The sequence below is a fragment of the Arachis ipaensis genome, chromosome B1 (assembly GCF_059453495.1).
Source record: "Arachis ipaensis isolate K30076 ecotype BB chromosome B1, ASM5945349v1, whole genome shotgun sequence".
NCBI classification, from domain to species: domain Eukaryota; kingdom Viridiplantae; phylum Streptophyta; class Magnoliopsida; order Fabales; family Fabaceae; genus Arachis; species Arachis ipaensis.
This window is the reverse complement of record NC_142436.1, coordinates 100948112-100970208: the sequence shown is the minus strand read 5'-3', so window position 1 is coordinate 100970208 and position 22097 is coordinate 100948112. Positions and strand designations below refer to the sequence as shown.

The 22097-nt window shown below is 38.1% G+C and overlaps 1 non-coding gene across 1 annotated transcript; it reads right to left on the bottom strand.

Moving 5' to 3' along the window:
• Positions 1 to 674: 674 nt before the first annotated feature.
• Positions 675 to 778, bottom strand: LOC148577663 (small nucleolar RNA R71). The gene has a single exon (XR_015903125.1). It is a non-coding gene; the product is annotated as a small nucleolar RNA R71 (small nucleolar RNA).
• Between the last annotated feature and the right edge of the window lie 21319 nt (positions 779 to 22097).

Here is a 22097-nt window from a genome sequence, read left to right as displayed (position 1 = left end):
TCTCTCCCTCTCTGTGTTTGAATTCTTTATCTTCTCTCTTCTTTATTCTACTCTTCTATTATTCTACTCACATAAAAGAATCTCTATACTGTGACATAGAGAATTCCTATTCTTTTCTGTTCTCTTTTTTTTCATATGAGCAGAAGCAAGGATAAGAACATTCTTGTTGAAGCTGATCCAGAACCTGAAAGGACTCTAAAGAGGAAACTAAGAGAAGCTAAAGCACAATACTCTGGAGAGGACCTGACAGAATTTTTTGAAAAAGAAGAAGAGATGGCCAAACCCAACAACAGTGGTGGAGATGCAAGGAAGATTCTTGGTGACTTTATTTCACCCTCTTCTGACTTGTGTGGAAGGAGCATCTCAATTCCTGCAATTGGAGCAAACAACTTTGACCTTAAGCCTCAATTAGTTTCTCTAATGCAGCAGAATTGCAAGTTTCATGGACTTCTATTGGAAGATCCTCGTCAGTTTTAGCTGAATTCTTGCAAATATGTGACACTGTTAAGACCAATGGGGTTAATCCCGAGGTTTACAGACTTATGTTTTTCCCCTTTGCTGTAAGAGACAGAGCTAGGACATGGTTAGACTCACAACCTAAAGATAGCCTGAACTCTTGGGAAAAGTTGGTCAATGCTTTCTTGGCCAAATTCTTTCCACCTCAAAAGTTGAGCAAGCTTAGAGTGAAAGTCTAAACTTTCAGACAGAAGGAAGTTGAATCCCTCTATGAAGCTTGGGAAAGATACAAGCAATTGATCAGAAGTTGTCCTTCTGACATGTTTTTAGAATGGAGCATCATATGTATATTCTATGATGGTCTGTCTAAATTGTCCAAGATGTCATTGGACCACTCTGTTGGAGGATCTCTTCATATAAAGAAGACGCTTGAAGAAGCCCAGGAACTCATTGAAATGGTTGCAAATAACAAGTTCATGTACACTTCTGAAAGAAATTCTATGAATAATGGGACAACTCAGAAGAAATGAGTTCTTGAGATTGATACTCTGAATGTCATATTGGCTCAGAATAAAATATTAACTCAGCAAGTCAATATGATTTCTCAGAGTCTGTCTGGAATGCAAGCTGCATCCGACAGTACTAAAGAAGCTTCCTCTGAAGAAGAAGCTTGTGATCCTGAGAACCCTGGAATGAAATAAGTGAATTACATGGGAGATTCCTATGGAAACACTTACAATCCTTCATGGAGAAATCATCCTAATCTCTTATAGAAGGATCAACAGAAGCCTAATCAAGGCTTCAATAATAATAATAATGGTGGAAGAAACAGGTTTGGCAATAGCAAACCTTTTCCATCATCTTCTCAGCAACAGACAGAGAATTCTAAGTAGAGCTACTCTGACTTAGCAACTGTAGTCTCTGATCTATCTAAGACCACTCCCAGTTTCATGACTGAAGCAAGGTCCTCCATTAGAAATTTGGAGGCACAAGTGGGTCAGCTGAGTAAAAGAGTTACTGAACTCCCTCCTAGTACTCTCCCAAGCAATACAGAAGAAAATTCAAAAAGAAAGTGCAAGGCCATAACTATAACCTACATGGCCGAGCCTGTAGGGGAGGGAAAGGCAGTGATTTCCAGTAAGGAAGACCTCAATGGACGTCCACTGGCCTCCAAGGAGTTCCCTAATGAGAAACCAAAGGAATCTGAGGCTCATATAGAGGCCATAGAGATTCCACTGAACTTACTATTGCCATTCATGAGCTCTGATGAGTATTCTTCCTCTGAAGAGGATGAAGATATTATTGAAGAGCATGTTACTCAATATCTAGGAGCAATCATGAAGTTGAATGCCAAGTTATTTGGTAATGAGACTTGGGAGGATGAACCCCCATTGCTCATCAATGAACTGAATGATCTGGTTCAACTGAAATTACCTCAGAAGAAACAGGATCCTGGAAAGTTCTTAATACCTTATACCATAGGCACCATGACCTTTGAGAAGGCTCTGTGTGACCTGGGGTCAGGGATAAACCTCATGCCCCTCTCTGTAATGGAGGAACTAGGGATCTTTGAGGTACAAGCTGCAAGAATCTCACTAGAGATGGCAGACAATTCAAGGAAATAGGCTTATGGACTTGTAAAGGATGTCTTGGTAAAGGTTGAAGGCTATTACATCCCTGCTAACTTTATAATCCTAGACACTGGGAAGGATGAGGATGAATCCATCATACTAGGAAGACCCTTTCTAGCCACAGCAAGAGCTGTGATTGATGTGGACAGAGGAGAGCTAGTCCTTCTATTGAATGAGGACTACCTTGTGTTTAAGGCTCAAGGATCTTCTTCTGTAACCATGGAGAGGAAGCATGAAAAGCTTCTCTCAATATAGAGTCAAATAGAGCCCCCACACTCAACTTCAAAGTTTGGTGTTGGGAGGCAACCACTAAGCTCTAAATCTCTGTGAAGCTTTCTAAGAGCTTCACTGTCAAGCTATTGACATTAAAGAAGCGCTTATTGGGAGGCAACCCAATGTTATTTAATTATATTTAATTATTTTCCATTGCTATTTTATGTTTTCTTTAGGTTGATGATCATGTGAAGTCACAAAAACAACAAAAAAATCAAAAATAGAATGAAAAACAGCATCAAAAATAGCACACCCTAGTGGACAGGCTTACTGGCATTTAAACACCAGTAAGGATAGCAGAATGGGCGTTTAACGCCCAGCCTGGCAGTATTCTGGGCGTTAAACGGCAGAATGGGCAGCACTCTGGGTGTTTAACGCCAGAAAGGGCTGTTTGGCATCTGGCTGGCATTAAATGCCAGAAATGGGCATCTGGCTGGCGTTTAACGCCAGAAATGGGCAGCAGACTGGCGTTTAATGCCAGGAAAGGTAGCAGAGCTGGCGTTAAACGCCAGATTTGGCACAAAATGGGCGTTTGAATGCCAGAATGGTACAGGGACTCAAATTCCTTGACACCTTAGGATCTGTGGACCCCACAGGATCCCAACCTACCCCACTTCTTCTTCTCTCCTCTTCACAACTTTCCATAACACTCTTCCCCATACACCCTTGACCAATCACCTCAATACCTCTTCCCCAAACACCATTCACCTATCAAATCTTACCCTTTTCTCCATACTCTCTTCCCCACTCACATCCATCCATCATTAAACCCCACCTACCTCACCATTCAAATTCAAACCATTTCCCTCCCAAACCCAACCCCTCATACACGGCTACCCCCTCTCTCTTACCCTATAAATACCCCTTCTCACTACCTTCAATTTCACACAACATACACACTACTACCCCCTTGGCCGAACCACTCACCTCACTCCATTTCCTCCATTTCTTCTTATTCTACTTCTTTCTTTCTTCTTTTTCTCGAGGACGAGCAACCATTCTAAGTTTGGTGTGGGAAAAGCTAAAGCTTTTTGTTTTCCATAACCACTAATGGCACCAAAGGCCAGAGAAACCTCTAGAAGGAGGAAAAGGAAGGAAATTTCTTCCACCTCCGAGTCATGGGAGATGGAGAGATTCATCTCAAGGGTCCATCAAGACCACTTTTATGAAGTTGTGACCAAGAAAAAGGTGATCCCCGAGGTCTCCTTCAAGCTCAAAAAGAGTGAATATCCAAAGATCCGACATGAAGTTCATAGAAGAGGTTGGGAAATCCTCACCAACCCCATTCAACAAGTCGGGATCTTAATGGTTCAAGAGTTTTATGCCAATGTATGGATTACTAAGAACCATGACCCAAGTGTGAACCCGAACTTAAAGAATTGGCTCACAATGGTTCGGGAGAAATGCTTGGATTTTGGTCCGAAAAATGTGAGGTTAGCATTCAACTTGCCAATGATGCAAGGAGATCCTCACCCTTTCACTAGAAGGGTCAACTTTGATCAAAGGTTGGACCAAGTCCTTAGGGACATTTGTGTGGAAGGTGCTCAATGGAAGAGAGACTCAAGAGGCAAGCCAGTTCAACTAAGAAGGCTTGACCTTAAACCTGTGGCTAGGGGATAGTTGGAGTTCATCCAACGCTCAATCATACCTACTAGCAACCGGTCTGAAGTTACAATAGACCGGGCTATCATGATCCATACCATCATGAATAGAGAGGAAGTATAAGTTCATGAGATCATATCCCTAGAACTCTACAAGGTGGCGGACAAGCCTTCCACTTTGGCAAGGTTAGCCTTCCCTCATCGCATTTGTCACCTCTGCAATTTAGCTGGAATTGTCATAGAGGAAGACACCCTCATTGAAGAGTACAAGCCCATCACTAAGAAAAGGATGGAGCAAACAAGAGAGCCCACCCATGGACCTCAACAAGAGCATGAGGAAATTCCTCATCATGAAATCCTTGAGATGCCTCAAGGGATGCATTTTCCTCCACAAAACTATTGGTGGCAAATCAACACCTCCCTAGGAGAATTGAGTTCCAACATGGGACAACTAAGGATGGATCACCAAGAGCACTCCATCCTCCTCCATGAAATTATAGAAGACCAAAGAGCCATGAGGGAGGAGCAACAAAGGCAAGGAAGAGACATAGAGGAGCTCAAGCACTCCATAACATCTTCAAGAGGAAGAACTAGCCGCCATCAATAAGGTGGACCCGTTCTTTAATTTCCTTGTTCTTTATTTCTATTTTTCGAAAATTATGCTTTATGTTTTGTCTATGTTTGTGTCTTTATTACAAGATCATTAGTGTTTAGTGTCTATGTCTTAAAGCTATGAATATCCTATGAATCCATCAACTCTCTTAAATGAAAAAAAATGTTTTAATTGCAAAAGAACAATAAGTGCATGGTTTCGAATTTTATCTTGAAGTTAGTTTAATTATTTTGATGTGGTGGCAATACCTTTTATTTTCTGAATGAATGCTTGAACAGTGCATAATTTTGAATTTGTTGTTTATGAATGTTAAAATTGTTGGCTCTTGAAAGAATAATGAAACAAGGAGAAATGTTATTGATAATTTGAAAAATCATAAAATTGATTCTTGAAGTAAGAAAAAGCAGTGAAAGTAAAGCTTGTGGAAAAAAATGGCGAAAAAAAAAAGAAAAAAGAAGAGAAAGAAAAAGGAAAAGCAAGCAGAAAAAGCCAATAGCCCTTTAAACAAAAGGCAAGGGTAAAAAAGAATCCAAGGCTTTGAGCATTAATGGATAGGAGGGCCCACAGGAATAAAATCCTGGCCTAAGCAGCTAAACCAGGCTGTCCCTAACCATGTGCTTGTGGCATGAAGGTGTCAAGTGGAAGCTTGAGACTGAGCGGTTAAAGTCGTGGTCCAAAGCAAAAAGAGTGTGCTAAAGAGCTCTGGACACCTCTAACTGGGGACTTTAGCAAAGCTGAGTCACAATCTGAAAAGGTTCACCCAGTTATGTGTCTGTGGCATTTATGTATCCGGTGGTAATACTGAAAAATAAAATGCTTAGGGTCACGGCCAAGACTCATAAAGTAGCTATGTTCAAGAATCAACACACTGAACTAAGAGAATCAATAACATTATCTAAATTCTGAGTTCCTATAGATGCCAATCATTCTGAACTTCAAAGGATAAAGTGAGATGCCAAAACTGTTCAGAAGTAAAAAGGCTACAAGTCCCGCTCATCTAATTGAAGCTAATCTTCATTGATAAGTTTGGAATTTATTGTATATTCTCTTCTTCTTATCCTATTTTGTTTTTAGTTTCTTGGGGACAAGCAACAATTTAAGTTTGGTGTTGAGATGAGCGGATAATTTATACTCTTTTTGGCATTATTTTTACATAGTTTTTAGTATGTTTTAGTTACTTTTTTATTATATTTTTATTAGTTTTTATTCAAAAATCATATTTCTGGACTTTACTATGACTTTGTGTGTTTTTCTGTGATTTCAGGTATTTTCTGGCTGAAATTGAGGGACCTGAGCAAAAATCTGATTCAGATGCTGAAAAAGGACTGCAGATGCTGTTGGATTCTGACCTCCCCCCATTCAAAATGGACTTTATAGAGTTACAGAAGCCCAATTGGCGCGCTCTCAATTGCCTTGGAAAGTAGACATCCTGAGCTTTCCAGAAATATATAATAGTCTATATGTTGCCTAAGATTTGATGGCCCAAATTGGCGTTCAAAGTCAGCCTAAAACATCTTGGTGTAAAACACCCAAACTGGCACCAGAATTGGAATTAAACGCCCAAACTGGCACCAAAGCTGGCGTTTAACTCCAAGAACAACCTAAGCATGGAAAAGATTCAATGCTCAGCCCAAGCACACACCAAGTGGGCCCCAGAAGTGAATTTCTGCATTATCTACACTTACTTACTCATTTTCTGTAAACCCTAGTTAATAGCTTAGTATAAATATTACTTTTAGAGGTTTATTTTAGAGAGATCTTGGGAATCAAGTCTTTTGACAATCTTTTGATCATTGTACACGTTTGGAGGCTGGCCTCACGGCCATGCCTAGACCTTTTTCACTTATGTATTTTCAACAGTGGAGTTTCTACACCCATAGATTACGGTGTGGAGCTCTGCTGTTCTTCATGAATTAATGCAATTACTACTGTTTTCTATTCAATTCACGCCAACTTCTTCTCCAAGATATACTCTCGTACTTAATTCAGTTAAGTCAGAATGAAGGGGTGACCCGAGACAATCACCCAATCTTCGTTACTCGCATAGCCAAGATCGCGTGCCTGACAACCACAAAGCGATCTACATGATGTTCAACGTAGTCATTGGATGACAGCTAGAGTATATTCTCTTGGGTTCACATTCAACGATTCACATTGTCTCTCCTGACAACAGAGTATCTGAATCTGAGATTAGAATCTTCGTGGTATAGGCTAGAACCATTGGCAGCATTCCTGAGATCCAGAAAGTCTAAACCTTGTCTGTGGTATTCCGAGTAGGATCTGAGAAGGGATGACTGTGACGAGTTTCAAACCTGCAAATGTGGGGCACAAGTGACAGCGTGCAAAAGGACAATGGTCCTATTCCGACGCTAGCGGGAACCGACAAATGATTAGCCGTGCGGTGACAGCGCATATGGATTTGTTTTCATCCGAGAGGATCATACAGCTTGCCATGGAAAGAGGTAACGCATGGTTGGAAGAAGGCAATAGGAAAGCAGAGGTTCTGAAGCAACAAAGCATCTCCAAACGCTTATCTGAAATTCCCACCAGTGAATTACATAAGTAACTTTATTTTATGTTATATTTTTTTTATATTTTCATTATCAAAACCTCATAACCATTTGAATCTGCCTGACTGAGATTTACAAGTATGACCATAGCTTGCTTCAAGCCGACAATCTCCGTGGGATCGACCCTTACTCACATAAGGTATTACTTGGATGACCCAGTGCACTTGCTGGTTAATTATGAGGAGTTGTGAAGAAGTGTTGAGATCACATTACGTGCACCAGGTTTTTGGAGCCGTTGCTGGGGAACAAACAATTCGCGTACCATGGACCATCCTTGCTATGTGATTCATCTCATCTTATATCCCTCATTTCCTAAATTGCATAGCAACTAAGTTTCCCACTTTATGTTATTTAGGTGATGAAAACAAACTTCAAAGAGTATCATTTCTTGATGTGTGAGCTTATATTTCATTTGGTTCATTAAATTCTCTTGCACATCAACCAATTTTCAGCCATTATCCTTTCACAATGGCTTGATTCTTGCTTGAGTGCTTTTGTACTTCTTTATTACTTATTTGTTTATCTTAACCTACAAGTTTTCTTTAAAGAATCTCAGGCACACTAGAATGGGTGAAGTGCAAACTTTTTTTGTGTAATTGTGACATAATTTTCTTTGCTAGTGTGTGTGTTCTAAACCGCGCAACTTAGAATTCATACACTTGTTTTCATTAATGTCACAAAGTAATTTTTGTGTGTAATTCACTCACTCATTTTAGTGATTCTTGCCTCATTCCAACAATCTATGCTTCCTTGCTTTTGCATCCACTCATCTTACTATCCTATTTTCAATCTTTCACGGGTAAGTCATCATGAGCAACAAGGGAAGTGGGAGAAAGAACACACAGTAGCCGGTTGATCCACCAGCTAAAGGTGGCAAGCCATGAAGTTGCCACACCCCCTTGCTCATCTTTGGACGCACCCGAGGACGGTGTAACTTTTAAGTGTAGGGAGGTCGTCCGACCGATCGGCAATCTTGGGTGACAAATTCTAATCCCAAACACTTTCACATTTTATTTTTCTTAGTTTGTATATATTTTAGAGCTTTAATTACATTCTTCTTAGTTTATTGCAATTCTTTGCACATATATAATAAGCTTAGTTAAAATAATAAAATTTTCCAAGAAAAACATTTTTAATAGGGCATTGATATCCTAATTGATTTGAGTTTATATTTGTTTCATTGAAACCTGCTTGAAATATATTGTGGAACATGTTTTTGAGCTAAGAACATATAAGCTTGTGAGTTTTTGAGTCTAATTGTGTGGTTGCATCATATAACCACTATTTTCATATTTGTGTGTGTTATTCTCTTTCTATGATTGCAATCTTTGATTTGATTTTTTATGTCCATTGTTTGATGTATATATGCATTTATATTATTGAGGCCATCATTTTATTTAGCTCACTTGCCCAAATTGCCTACCCTTTTATCTTTCTTTGTTAACCAACTTTGAGCCTACTTTAATCCCCTTTTGTTCTTAATTTTAGCACATCACTACCCTTAAGTGAAAAAAAATAAATGTTCTTAATTTAGACCTTTGATTAGCTTAGACTAGTGAGAGTGTGTATCATTTAAGTGTGAAAAAGTTTGGGAAACTTTGGTTGAGGTAAAAGTGGATTTTTGTACTTTTGTAAAAAATCTTGGTATTGGATACATATTTAGGTATGAATTAGTTTCTTGTATATATTTTATTTTGAAAAAAAAAAAGAGAAAAAGAAAAATAGAAGAAAAATAAAAAGAAGGAAAAGAAAAAGAAAAAGAGAAAAAGAAAGCAATAAAAAAGGGACAAATGTTAACCCCAAGTAAAGTAATAAAAATAATGCATATAGAATGTGAATTGAAAAGAATGCATGAGTGTGTGAAAAATTGAATAATGTGTACTTAGGTTTGCATTTGAATTGTATAGGTTGTTATGTGTGTTAGGTGAGAGCTTAAGTTAATCAAAGATTCAAATTTCAAGTTCACTTGATCATATATAACTTTACCTTGACCCTAGCCCCATTACAACCCATGAAAATTTCTCATGATATTTGTATGCATGCATTTAATATTTGTTGATTATTAGATAAAAAATAAATTTTAGAAATCACGATTAGAGGAGAATTGAGTGAATCAACCCTATACACTTGAGCGGTTAGATCGTATATATATCCAGTGAGGGGTTCGATTGCTCAATTCTATGTTTCCACTTATGATTATTTCTTATCGTGAAAGTTATAAATTCTTTTCAATAACTCAATTTAATTGTGGATTTGATTTGGTTATGATTGCTTTAGCCCTTATGTTCATATATGCTTTCTTGGAAATTGATTTATTTTAACTAAGTAGTTGCATTCATGTAGAAAGGTTGCATATAGATAATTCACTTTGAATAAATATTAATACCACTTTCTTGTCTTTCTTGTGTTTAGCATGAGGACATGCTATTGTTTAAGTGTGGGGATGTGATGAATACACATTTCATGGTATTTATTTGCTTTAATTGAGTGGATTTTATTGACTTTTCCTACATTTATTCACTAAAGTAGCATGGTTTTGTGAATTCCTCCTAATTTGTGCTTAAAAGTAAAAACATGATTTTTGGCCCTAAAATTGCTAAATCTTATTCACTTTAATTCTATTTGATGCCTTAATGTGTTTGTTCAGTGATTTCAGGTTTATAAGGCAAGTATGGATTGAAGAAGTAAGGAAAAAGCATGTAAAGGTGGAGAATTCATGAGGAAATGAACTTTGAAAATCTGCCATGCGACGCATACGCGTGACCCACGCGTATGTGTGACACTTAGCACGTGACTTCATTTAATGCAATACGCTGGGGGCGAATTCAAGTGGTGCATGAAATTTACTCCGCAGTATTCGCACAGATAGACCGGCAAGTGCACTAGGTCGTCCAAGTAATACCTAAGGTGAGTGAGGGTCGATCCCACGGAGATTGTTGGTTTGAACAAGCAATGGCTATCTTGTAGATCTTAGTTAGGCAGATAGAAAATATAGTTGTTGTGGAAAAACGCATAAAAACAGAATAAATAAAGTATTACTAGATAAATGTGAAATCGATGATAAGAGAATGGTTGAGACTCCGGAGATGCTTCCTCCTTCTGGATCAACTTTTCTCAGTGTCTACTTCAACTTCTGACAATTCATTCCATGGCAGGCTATAAGTGATTAATGCAAGGTCAGTGGTCATTAATCTCCTCTGCTTCAGATCAAACGCCAGGTCAGTGGTCATCCAATCTGAACGAGGGTAAAACACCTGTAGCCCATTCCCTTGGTGATCCTACTCAAAGCGCCACAGACAAGGTCGGATCTTCCAGATCAGAGAACACTGCTCCATTGATTCTAGTTGGTGCATGAAATTGTGATCTCAACTGCGCAACATCTTAGTACGCACGATTGTAATCTCAATTACTCTTCACAACTCCGCACAACTAACTAGCAAGTGCACTGGGTCATCCAAGTAATAAACCTTACGTGAGTAAGGGTCAATCCCACGAAGATTGTCGGCTTGAAGCAAGCTATGGTCATCCTTGTAAATATCAGTCAGGCAGATTCAAATGGTTATGAAGTTTTGATAATTAAAATATAAATAAAATATAAAATAAGATAAAGATACTTATGTAATTCATTGGTGGGAATTTCAGATAAGCGTCTCGAGATTCTTTGTTGCTTCAGAATCTCTGCTTTCCTATTGCCTTCTTCCAACCATGCGTTACCTCCTTCCATCGCAAGTTGTACGATCCTCTCAGATGAAAACAAATCCATCTACGCTGTCACCGCAGAGCTAATCATCTGTCGGTTCCCGCTAGCGTCGGAATAAGACCATTGTCTTTTTGCACACTGTCACTTGTGCCGCACATTCGCAGGTTTAAAGCTCGTCACAGTCATTCCTTCCCAGATCCAATTCGGAATACCACAGACAAGGTTTAGACTTTCCAGATCCCGGATCCTACTAGGAATACCACAGACAAGGTTTAGACTTTTCGGATCCCAGGAATGGCTGCCAATGATTCTAGCCTATACCACGAAGGTTCAAATCTTAGATTAGAAACCCAAGAGAATATACTCCACCTGTCGTCCAATGACTACGTTGAACATCATGTAGATCGCTTTGTGGTTGTCAGGCACGCGACCTTGGCTAAGCGAGTAACGAAGATTGGGTGATTGTCACGGGTCACCCCTTCATTCTGACTTAACTGAATTAAGTACGAGAGTATATATTGGAGAAGAAGTAGGCGTGAATTAAATAGGTAAACAGTAGTAATTGCATTAATTCATGAAAAACAGCAGAGCTCCACACCTTAATCTATGGGGTGTAGAAACTGCACCGTATAAAATACATAACTGAAATTAGAGTAGGCATGGCCATGTGGCCAGCGTCCCATGGAGGTCTCAAAGTGTAAAAGTTACATAATATGGTCCAAGACGAACAAAAGACCGTGCAAAGACAGATAATAAATCTCTAAAAGTAGTTTTTATACTAGACTAGTAACCTAGGGTTACAAAAAATGAGTAACTAAGTGCGGATAGTGTAGGAATCCACTTCCGGGGCCCACTTGGTGTGTTCTTGGGCTGAGCATTGAAGCTTTTTCGTGCTTAGGCTGTTCTTGGAGTTAAACGCCAGCTTTGGTGCCAGTTTGGGCGTTTAACTCCAATTTTGGTGCCAGTTTGGGCGTTTTACGCCAAGATGTTTTAGGCTGACTTTGAACGCAAGTTTGGGCCATCAAATCTCAGGCAAAGTATAGACTATTACATATTGCGTGAAAGCCCAGGATGTCTACTTTCCATATCAATTGAGAGCGTGCCAATTAGGCTTCTGTAGGTCCAGAAAATCCACTTCAAGTGCAGGAGGGTCAGAATGCAACAACATCTGCAGTCCTTTTTCAGCCTCTGAATCAGATTTTTGCTCAGGTCCCTCAATTACAGCCAAAAAATACCTAAAATCATAGAAAAACATACAAAATCATAGTAAAGTCCCGAAATGTGATTTTTGAATAAAAACTAATAAAAATATAATAAAAATTAAGTAAAACATGCTAAAAACTATGTAAAAACAATGCCAAAAAGGGTATAAATTATCCGCTCATCACTAGCCTATACCATAAAGGCCCTAATCGCCCCGTACCTTGGCTGAAATGATGTCTCCAAGTCCCCAATGAAGTCGTGGATTCGTCGTTTAAGAGATGTATAATCAAGCTTATGGTTCAGTACTATCCTGTCAAGGACTCGCAAGAACCCATGTAGAATAGGGATGACGGTCAAGTTACACTCCCAATTCATGAGGATAAAGAACGAAGATACATCTTAGAATGGAATCAAGCATAGATTGAAATAGAACAATGATATTATTAATCCATAAGTATAAGCAGAGCTCCTAACCTTAACGTAGGAGGTTAGTGACTCATAGCTTACAAAAAATAATAATGTATTCAAAAATGTGGCATAAAAATTCTGAACAAGGGTGATTCTTGTTCTATATATACTAATCTAATACCTAAGAAGTACAAAAGTATGATAGACTAGATTAGAGGTGCAAAATCCATCCTTGGGCCCACTTGAGTTGAGTGTTTGGGCTGAGCTTAGGATGAAGCCACGAGCGGTACTCCCTCTGGGGCGTTGGACGCCAGCTTTGGACTCCCTTTTGGGCATTCAGTGCCAGCTGCTTCCTTTTGGGCGTCAAATGCCAGGAATGAGGTTGGGAGCTGGCGTTGAATGCCAGTTTTGGGCCTTCATTTCTAGAGCAAAGTATGAAATATTATATATTGCTGAAAAGTCCTGGATGTTAGCTTTCCATAGCCATGGAGAGTGCGCCAATTGGACCTCTGTAGCTCCAGAAATGCTCCTTCGAGTTCATGGAGGTCAGAATCTAACAGCACCTGCAGTCCTTTTTCTGTCTCTGAATCAGGCTTTTCTAAAGCTCTTCAATTTTAGCCAAAAAATACCTGAAATCATTATAAAACACACAAAATCAAAGTAGAATCCAAAAATATGAATTTTGCACTAAAACCTATGAAAATATAATAAAACTTAAACAAAACATAACTAAAACTATATGAAAATGTTGCCAAAATGCGTATAAAATATCCGCTCATCGTCTGGGCTTCCAGAGCCCAATCCAACTCATTGTTGAAGCTATTTCAAGCCTAATTCAAGAGAGAACAAGGGGAGAGAAATTAGGTTTAGTTTTAGTAACATGCTTTAGGTTATTCTAGAGAGAGAAGCTCTCTATTCTCTCTAGAATTAGGTTAGATTTAGTTAATTTCATCTTAGATTTAGGTTTTAATTCTTGTCTTAATTTAGTTTCTTTACTATTTCTTGTTCTAGCATCTTACTTCTTTTGGTTTTACTTGTTATTTCTTTTATTTGGTTATTTTATTGTTGATGAACTCTTGTTAATTTTAATTTCTATTAATGCAATTTAATATTTTCTTTGTTTATTGTTATTTAATTGAGTTGTTATTATTGTTATCTTGCATTTGGTAGCTTTAGATTTTATTATTATTACAATTTAATTTACTTTTATTTTCATGCACACCGAGTGTTTGATAAAATACTTGGCTTAGTTTTAGTATAGTTTTTCACAATCTTAGATTAGAATTGAGGACCTAGGTGACCTTGAGTCATTGATATCCATTCTTGATTGATATATTAGGGTAGTTAGTTGATTTGGTTTGCACTAATGCTAGTGTTTCACTAAGCTAATTAGTGAGTTAGCTAGGACTTGTGGATTGAGATCAATTATGCCTATTTGACTTATCCTCAATGTTAGGGTTGACTAAGTAGGATTAACTCTTCATAATCATCTATGTTTGTGGTCAATGGCTAGGATAGGAAACCTTAACTCTCAGTCCTTGCAAAGAGGTTTTTTAGCACTTGAATTTTCCTTTCTTTTGATTAATTGCCTAGAGTTTGATTACTATTGATATTTAGTTATTGTTTGTTTCTTTAATTTCTTGCTATTTAATTTCTTGATTCTTTATCATCAACCCCCTTGACCTCATAGCCAATAATAGGACACTTAATTATATTTCCTAGGGAGAACGACCCGGGACTTAAAACTCCCAGTTATATTTGTTTTGGATTGTGACAATTCTTGATTTAAACTTTGATGTGAGGATCCATTGCTGGTTTGGACTACGCGTACAACGAAACAATTAATTTCTGTTGAGAAATTCTGAATCGGCATAAATCTCTTCATCAATAATCAAAGTGCACTAAAACCCTAGAGAGAAGGAAGAGTTTCTCTCTCTAGAAACTTAGGAAAAAAACTAGCTAAAAATTATGTAAATGTGTGTATGTTGTGTGCCTCCATTTCCCCTTCAATTTTTTGCCTTTCTCCATTTAGAATTAGGCTGATTTGGGCCCAAGAAAGGTCCAAAAATCGCTAGCACGTGCAATTCTAACAAAATTACGGGCTTCATGTCATGCGTACGCACAAGTTGGGCTAAGATTTGGCCATGTGTACGCGCGAGTGCTAGATCCTCAAAACTTCAATTCTTTATGTTCCTTCCACTTTTGCGTACTTTCATTCTATCTTTTAAGCCATTCTTGCCCTATAGATGCTGAAATTACTTAACAAATGCATCACTACATCGAACGATAATAGAAAGGAATTAAAATTTAACATCTTTAAGGCCTAAGAAGCATGTTTTTAACTACAAATCATAATTAGGAAAAAATCATAAATGGATGAAATTAATATGAATAAGTGTGAAAAGAGTTGACAAAATCCACTCAATTCAATCCAAAATAAACCATAAAATTGTGGTTTATCAATATCTCCACACTTAAATATTAGTATGTCCTCATGCTATACATTAGAAGACCAAAAGAACAAAGGGAATGGTAAGACTTATGGAGTGCAACCTATCTACATGAATACAACTAATGAAAAATACTTCTACCCACATGGTTACAAATAAATCAACCTCCAAGAACATATATAAGTACATAGGGCCATGGTAGTTTGGTGATCAACAAAAAACTTCCACTAACTTAATTTTCAAAGCAAAATGTAAACAAACTTGCAAGATGAAACTCATGAAAGAAAGAAACATAGAATTGAGCAATCGAGCCCTCACCAGAAGTGTTTGCACTCTAATCTCTCTTGTGTTTAAGGGTTGATTCTCTCAATTCTCTTCTAATCTTTCTTTCTAAAACTGGTTCTTCTTCTACCAATCAAGAAGTATTCAATGCATGCATATAAATATCAAGAGGTCTTTTCCAGGGTTGTAACGGGGCTAAGGTCAAGGTAAGATTGTATTTGGTTAAGTGGACTAAAATTTGAATCTTTGATTAACCTAAACTTCCCACCTAAACTAACACAACCTACGTAACTATTATGCATAGCCTAACTATCATTATTCACCTATTTTCCATACATTTATGCATTGTTCTTATTACTTTACCATGGGGTTGATGGGTGAAAATTAGATTTCCACACAAACTCGCCGGCAAGTATAACGGGTTGTATCAAGTAGTAATAACTCACAAGAGTGAGGTCGATCCCATAGGGATTGATGGATCAAGCAACTTTAGTGAGTGATTAGTTTAGTGAAGCACACAGTAGTGAATTGGGTGAAATTGAAGCAGCAGAAAGTAAATTGAAGAGAATTGTAAATTGCAAAAAGTAAAATTTCAGAAGCTTAAAGAGCAAGAAAAGTAAATTGCATTAAATGTAAAGGGAAGTGGGTGCAGGGAATTTAAAAAAAGCAATAGATCAGAACTTAGAACAATTGCAGAAGAATTAAATTGCATGAAAAGTGAATTCAGATTACAATAAACTCAAATGTAAAGTTGCAGAAAGTAAAATTGCAGGAAAAGAAATTATAGCAGAGGATTGCAGAAATTGAAATTTCATAAACTGAAATCAATACTGAAATATAGAAAGTGCAGAAAAATAAAAGTGTATCAAAGAGAGCCTTCTATTCTACTCCTACTCCTACTGCTGCCTACTACTACTGCAGCCTAACAGATTTGTGTCTAATGAAATGAAACTAATACCTTTATATAGGCTTTACAAAATGAAAATGAAATTGCAAACAAATTACAAATCAAATGAAATTCCAAATCTAACTATCTCTTGTGCCTTTGAGTGATGATACTGGGTTCTGCTTGCTTTGAATTATCAATTAGGCTTGGAATCAGACAAATTGAGCAGAGTTGCAGCTTCCAGGAGAGTGTAGCGGTCATTTAGAGAACAGAGCATTCGGGCACCCACGCATATGCATCCCTCACGCGTGCGCGTGCTTTTGCATTTTTCTCCCACCGACGCGTACGCGTCACCCACACGTACGCGTCCTTTGCTGCGTTCTTTTAATGAGTGCTACGTTGGCTTATTGAGTGCTACCCCATGATGACAAGTCATCTTATGCTAGTTTTACAAGCATTTTTCACTTGTTTCATTAGGTTTTGTGCACTTTCTTGCATAATAAGTAAGTGATTGGAGTGGAATTTCATGATCATTTTGAATCAATCAAACATCATATATTTTACTCAAAATCATAAGGTCTATGCTAGAATTAATTGATCTTATGAATGATGCAAGGACTTGTGATTTTGGTGAGACTTTGATTGCTTGTTTGGTTGCTTGTAGGTGAAGAAATGAAGAAAGGAGGAGGCAAATCAGGGAAGCGTTACGTTCACAAAGAGAATGCCATGCTCAGCAACATTTTGGAGTAGCGTTCACTTCCAAAGTGAGCGCCATGCTCGCTAAGTTAACTTTTTCGTGAATTTCAAGTTTGGGGGAGGAAGCTCGTGCTATCCGTACGCATAGGTAGCGCTCAAGGAACCAACGTAGCGCTCACTAGGAGAGTGCTGGGCAAGGAAACTTGCACACCAAATGGTGCAGCGCTAGGTGAGTGAACGTAGCATTCACTAAGGGAGCGCAAGAGAAGCAAACATGCGCACGTGAGGGGGGCGCGCCAAGTGAGTGAGCGCAGCGCTCATTTCATGCATGGAGCGCTCCACTGGAAGGAGCTACAATGCACCCCAACCCACTTTCATTCAAGGCCAACCCAAAAGCCCATTCTAATTGCTCAATGACTGAAAGTAGAAAGTGTATAAATAGGATCAAATTTGATTTGAACTGACTTTTACTTCACACTTTTTGTTTACTTTTCTTTTTCTCTTGTAATTTTCTTTTTAAAATTTGAGAGCTTGAGATCAGATCTGGGTTTCCTTTTCTTCAAAGTTTCATTTTCTTTATTTTTCAATGTAATCTTTTCTGTTTTTACAAGAGAGCAATTGAGCTCTAGGTTTTCTTTCTGTTTTTGTTACTTCACTGAATTTGTCAATTTTTCTTTAGGATTTCAGAATCGATCTAAGTTTCGTTGCTGTTTTGAATTCATCAACAATTTGCTATTTCTGTTTTGCTATTGAGACCCTGACTTGAATCTCTTCTTCTCATAGTTCTCTGATTTACTTCAATTTACATTTTCCAGCTCAAGTTTGAATCCCAGTACCCAAATCCCTTTATTCTTGATGCAATTTAAGTTTCTTGTCAATTTAGATTCAGTAATTTAAATTTCTTGCACTTTAAGTTTCAGTTATTTACCTTTCGTGCATTTTAAGTTTCAGGTTGTTTACTTTCTTGCACTTTAAGTTTCTGCAATTTACTTCTTCTGCCCTTTAAGATTTTGTCAATTTACCTTATCCCTTTTATTTTCTTGCAATTTTACTTCTGTTAATCAAGTTTCACTCAAATCATCAAATATTCGATTAAATAAATTCGTCATCTAACTAAAGTTGCTCAATCCATCAATCCCTGTGGGATCGACCTCACTCTGGTGAGTTATTACTACTTGATGCGACCCGGTACACTTGCCGGTGAGTTTTTGTGGAATTGTTTTTCCCTCATCAAGTTTTTGGCGCCGTTGCCAGGGATGGATTTAGATTGACAATGATTAAGTAGGGTGATAATTTAGATTAAGCATTTTTCTTTGTTTTTGTCAAGCACACTAACTGTTTGAGTTTTTGTTTAAGCTAACCTTAACCTCACTCTAGTAGTAGAGTGAATTGCTTCTGGTTTCTGGTTTTGTGTGTGTTTCTTGTTGTTTTGATTGCATGCCAGGAGGAAGAAGAGGTGAATCCACTTCTTTTGATCCTAAACTAGAGAGAACACTCTCAAGGTTGAAGAAGCCTCAGAAGAAGAAGACCAAGAGATGGAAGGGCATGTCCCTAATCCACCAGATGAAGTGACCAATAATGACCAGCCTCAAAGGAGAGTTCTAGCCTCCTAGACCTTCCCCAATGCAAGACACTGTGGGAATAGCATACTTACTCCAAATGTTAATGCAAACAACTTTGAATTGAAGCCTCAACTCATTACTCTGGTGCAGAATAATTGTTCCTATGGAGGAGATCCACTTGAAGATCCAAACCAGCACCTATCCACCTTTCTGAGAATATGTGACACAGTGAAGAAAAATGGTGTACATCCAGACATCTATAAGTTACTGCTATTCCCATTTTCATTAAGGGACAAAGCTGCCCAATGGTTGGAGGCATTTCCAAAAGAAAGCATCAACAATTGGGAGGATCTAGTGAACAAATTTCTAGCTAAATTTTACCCACCTCAGAAGATCATAAGATTGAAGACAGAGGTACAAACCTTCACCCAAATGGATGGAGAGTCACTTTATGAGGCCTGGGAAAGATACAAAGCCTTGATCAGGAAGTACCCCCCAGAGATGTTCAATGAATAGGATAAACATAAGAATTTATATGAAGGATTGACACTGAGAGCTCAAGAGGCCTTGGATTATTCTGTTGGAGGTTCAGTGTAGCTCATGAAGACAGTTGAGGAAGCCCAAAATCTCATAGACACTGTGGCAAATAACAAATACTTCTATGCTCATCAAAGGCAACGCCAACCAGCTCAAAGGAAGGGTGTATTGGAGCTGGAAGGTGTGGATACCATTCTGGCACAAAACAAGGTGATGCACCAACAGATTCAACAACAAATGGAGATGATGGCCAAGAGGATTGATGGTCTTCAAGTAGCTGCAGTGAACGCTACAAATCAAGTACCAGCTGGGTGGGGGCAAAATGAGGAAAACTATGAAGAGCAGCAACAAGAGCAAGTTAACTATATGCATAATCAAGGCGCTGGTCAGAATGAATTTCATGGAGATACCTACAACTAATCCTGTAGGAACCACCCCAATTTGAGGTGGGGAGATAACCAAAACCAGTAGCCTTGGCAGAGAAACTCAAACCAGAACAATTCCAGAAATACAAACCATCAAAACCATCAAAACACTAACCAAAACCAATACAGATAACCACAAAACAATCAATCCCAACCCAACAACCTATCCACTAACCAAAATAACTATCATCCACCCTCAACATCCCATAATCAACCAGAACCACCCCAAGAATCTCAAAGGATCTCCAACTTGGAGATAATGATGGAAAAGATGATCAATCATTAAGAATTGGCCCATAAGAACCATAAAGCTTCACTGTGGAATCTGGAAAGACAAATTGGCCAACTGTCCAAGCAAACAGTGGCTGAAAGATCACCCAATCTATTACCAAGTGATACCATTCCAAACCCCAAAGAAGAATGCAAAGCAATCCAATTAAGAAGTGGAAGAACCTTGGTAAAAGACAAAGAAACTAACAAGAGGCTAGCTGAGAATGATGAGGCAAGCAGCAAGGAAGAAGTGACACTTAAGGAGAAAGAGGAATAGCCACAGGCTTCAAAGAATAGAAAGAAAATCATGGAAGAGCAATCACAAGAACAGAGGAAAATGGTGTAGCCTTATACCCATCTTTTTCCATACCCTCAAAGATTACAGAAGGAGCTCAAGGACCAATAATTTCCCAAGTTCCTAGAGGTTTTCAAGATGCTGGAAATTAATATTCCTCTTGCTGAAGCATTGGAGCAAATGCCCTTGTATGCAAACTTCTTAAAAGAACTTATCAATAAGAAGAAGAGCTGGAATGAAAAAGAAGAGCAGAAATAAAAAAGAGACAGTGATTTCAGGATTGAAAAGGCTAGGAATGGACAAAGGAATGAAGAGAAAAGCATGCGAAATGGAGAACACATAGAATAGCCAAAGATTTAGAAATATTCATCCACGCGCACGCGCACTATATGCGCACGCATGGATCGCGAAAACCTCAAGGGACACGCACGTGTGCTGTACGCGTACGCGTCGGTGGCCGCGCGTGATTTTTAAATAGAAAACGTGACTAGCGAATTCTAAGAGCTGTGGGGCCCAGTTTACAACCAACTTTGCCGCCAAAATACATAAAAAGACCAAGGATTGAAGGGGAATACATCCATTCATACATCTTTTGCTCATTCATTCACATTAGGATTAGTTTATAGTTAGTTTTAGAGAGAGAAGCTCTCACTTCTCCCTAGGATTAGGATTAGGATTAGGTTTAGTTCTTAGATCTAGGTTTCAATTCATGCTTTCATCTACTTCTACCTTTCAATTCCTTGTTGTTACATTCATCATTCTCCTATTTCTTTGTTGTAATTTCGTTTATGTTGTTCCTATACTTTGTTGTAGATTCTTTCTCTTCTCTTTCAATTCAATTTGAGGTAATTCATAATAATTGTGTTTCTTTTTATTGTTGTTGTTAATTCTTTGCAATAATTGTTGTTAGATTTCATTCTAGTTGTCAATTTACTATGCTTTTCTTTTGTGCCTTCCAAGTGTTTGATGAAATGCTTGGTTGGATTTTAGTATAGATTTTGTTCCTCTTGGCCTAGGTAGAGTAATTAGTGACTCTTGAATTATCTAATTCCTTTGTTGATTGACAATTAGAAGTTGCTAATTGATTTGGATACACTAAAGCTAGTATTTCCCTTGGGAGTTAGCTAGGACTTGTGGAATTAAGTTGATTCATCCACTTGACTTTCCTCCATAGTTAGAGGTTAACTAAGTGGTAGCAATAGATAATTTTCGTCACAATTGAGGAGGATAATGAGGATAGGACTTCCAATTCTCATAACATTGCCAAGAGCTTTCATAGTAGTTAGTTTATTTTCATTGCATTGTACATTTCTTGTCTCCTATCTCAAAAATCCCAAAACATACCTCATAACTAATAACAAGACACTTTATCGCAATTCCTAGGGAGAACGACCCGAGGTTTAAATACTTCGGTTTATAATTTTAGGATTTTGTACTTGTGACAAACAATCTTTTGTATGAAATGATTAATTGTTGGTTTAGAAACTATACTTTACAACGAGACTTCATTAATGAAATTCTAAACCGTCAAAAATCCATTCATCATGGATAGATCTCTGGTAATTCCCAAGGGGGTGATTGAAAATCTCTTGGTCAGAGTAAGGAAATTAATATTTCCAGTATATTTTGTAATCCTGGACTTTGGTGAAGAGGGGAATGACTCTATTATATTGGGAAGGCCTTTCCTGGCCACAGCAAGGGGTATCATTGATGTGGAATAAGGAGAAATAACTTTGAGGGTAAATGATGAGAAGATCACTCTAAATGTCTTCCAGGAAATACATCATACTATTGAAGAGAAAAGCTGCATGAGGGTTGAAGAAGAAGATTTACATTGGAAAGAAAAAACCAATGAAGCACTTATTAGCTCACCTCCGAAGCAAAAGACAAACAATGGAGAAGAACAAAGTGAAAGGAAGATGTAAAGAATGAGAAGAGAAGGCAGGAAGAAAGTGAGTAATTGATCATAAGGAAGAAAGACCTTGATATAAAGCCTGCTGTAAAGACAGAAGAGCCACCAAAGAAAGGAAAGAAGAGCAAGAAAAGGATTCCAAAAGGGTGGAAAAACAAAAGAATCCTAACTGAAGGGTTCTCTAAAGGAGACAAAGTGCAACTGATATACCAACAGTTGGAGACAGGTCCACAAACTGATGATTATTACACTGTCAATAAAATACTCTCGTTGGAGCATATAGAGATTGATCATCAAGGCACAGGAAGAAGGCTCACAGTGAGAGGG